This window comes from Mustela nigripes, chromosome 7 (genome assembly GCF_022355385.1).
Source record: "Mustela nigripes isolate SB6536 chromosome 7, MUSNIG.SB6536, whole genome shotgun sequence".
Classification (NCBI taxonomy): domain Eukaryota; kingdom Metazoa; phylum Chordata; class Mammalia; order Carnivora; family Mustelidae; genus Mustela; species Mustela nigripes.
In genome coordinates this window covers 65,715,138-65,717,316 of record NC_081563.1, presented here as the reverse complement: position 1 = coordinate 65,717,316, position 2,179 = coordinate 65,715,138, and the positions used below count along the sequence as shown (strand labels likewise).

The window sequence follows — 2,179 nt, the reverse complement described above, 5'->3', positions numbered from 1 at the left end:
TCTAGCCCAGTAGTAAGTAGCTGTTAGGGTATAGAAGTTTGTGGAAAATTTTTCTTTGCTTTCTTTCCTCCTTGACTTCTCCCCGCATGTCTTGTTCCTCCACTCAGCCATCTATCTGCCTTTCAATAGCTGCTTAGTGGTTAACTGTCCAAGAGAATTAGCAACGAAGAGCGCTGGCATTGGATTTTGGAACTGGACTCTTAAAGAACAAACCCGGTGGAGGAAAAACCACCCAGATGTGGTGGTTCCTATATCCAGAGAGTGGGCTAGGCGGATGTGGTATCAGTCATAACAAAGTGGCATTTCTGTAGGTAACTTGACAAAGGACTTCATGTCCATTACCTCATTAGCTGCCAGAGCCCCAAGAGGTAAGATGATTTGTTCAAGCTGACAAATTAACAAGGGACAGGGACAGGACTTGTATTTTCCCTTCCTGTGTCAAAAGAAATCTCAGGAACTGTGCTGAGGAGAGCCTTCTGCCCACATGAGAGACGGGGAGGTGTCAAAGACAAGTTTCACTTGCAGTTAAAGGGGAGAGAGACTGAAATTTACTCCTCTGTCATAAGAGGCAAGAGGGTGTTTTTTTGTCTTTGTTGGTTTTTTTGGGTTGTTGTTTTTCTTTATTTTTTAAGTCGGCTCAATGTCCAACCAGGAGCTCAACTTGGGGCTTGAACCCAAGACTCTGAGATTAAGACCTGAGCTGAGGTGGAGAGCCAGATGCTTAGCCGATTGAGCCACCCTGGGCCCCAAGACACAGTAGGGTTTTTAAGACCCCAGGGTGGGCTACTGGGAAAATACTGGAGGATACTGGGAATGGGAAGGGGTGAGGGGAGTTGGTTAGTGTGATTAGACCATTTATGTTTGCTAATTGGCACTTAGTGAAGTTAGGCTCCACACCTTTCAGAGAGAAGGAGAGATGGGGTGGGGGTGGGGTGGGGTGGGAGGGGGCTGTTTTCCTTGGTAATTACATTTCCAAGGGATGACTTCCAGGTCCTGGAGAAGGACATTCCTGGGTGGTGAAACAGGTGAGAAGCTGGGAGGTGATTTACAACTCAAGGCAGCAGAGAAAGTTTGCTAAAGGAAGTGCTCTAAGAAAAGGGAGGTCAGGGACGTATAGTCAGGGAGAAACCTGTCTAAAGTTTATAGTCAAGCTGAGGGGTACTTTAAGGCCATCTGGTCAGAGAGCTGCACCCTCTTTCCTTGCTCTCCAGGAAGCTAGGACCCAGAAAGTCCCCATCTGATGATCTGTTAAAAGGTGGTAGCCTTATCAGGGGATGCACACTGACCTGCTGGTGGAGGGACTCTGATTCAGAGCCTCGCCCTACAGGGTGATTAGCCCCTCTGCACCCCTGCTTTCCGAAGCCCTCTGGGGGGAAGTTCCTGCACTCTTCTGGCCCTGTCTCCATCCTGGAGAGGAGAGTACTCATCAAAATGATGTGCCCAGGACAAGTGCATCTTACTTCTTCAGGCAAGAAACAGATGCTTTCAGCTCTGGTTAGATTTCACGCAACAGGAGGGTAGAACTGGGGAGGTGGGAAAGGGAATTTTGCAGCCCAAAGATAGGACCCAGGGACAAGGAACACCCACTTCCAGAAATTACCATCACAAAAAGCCAACCCACTAAGAACTGACTGCCAGCCCTGGAGGAAAATGGAAATGTCCCTGGCAGTTCCAGCTGCTTAAGGGGCTGTCCTCTGCTCAGAGGGGAGGTGACTGTGTTGACCTTAAAAATCCAGGGCTAGGGAATCTGGAGGTGAAGGTATTTTATTTTCCCCTTAAGGCTTTGATGTTTTTCAAATAAAACTTAAATGATCCAATACCGGCCCCTGAAGCTCTTCACAAAGTAGTGAATTTTTAGAAAAGACAAGGGCCTGGGGTGGGGGGGTGGGGGGGTGGTCCCTAAAGAGTAGTGCCCCGAAGCAAAGCCTTTCTTTGCTCTTTTCAGAGCACTAGGGTTTTCTTCAGTGTTCCTTTCCCACCCCACTTACACTCCCCCCTTTTTTGGCCATCCACCTTTTCTTCCATTCTCCAAAGTAGAAATCGACGGTTATCCGGTGGGTAGGTCAATCTATCTATATGATCAATCTATCTTATTCTATCTATCTAATGTATGTATTATCTATCTATCATCTATCTATCTATCTATCTATCTATCTATCTATCTATCTATCTATCTATC

At 47.1% G+C, this 2,179-nt stretch overlaps 1 pseudogene; it reads left to right on the top strand.

Moving 5' to 3' along the window:
- Positions 1-331: 331 nt before the first annotated feature.
- LOC132022367 (trithorax group protein osa-like) overlaps positions 332-2,179 on the top strand; it is a 2,842-nt pseudogene continuing 994 nt past the window's right edge.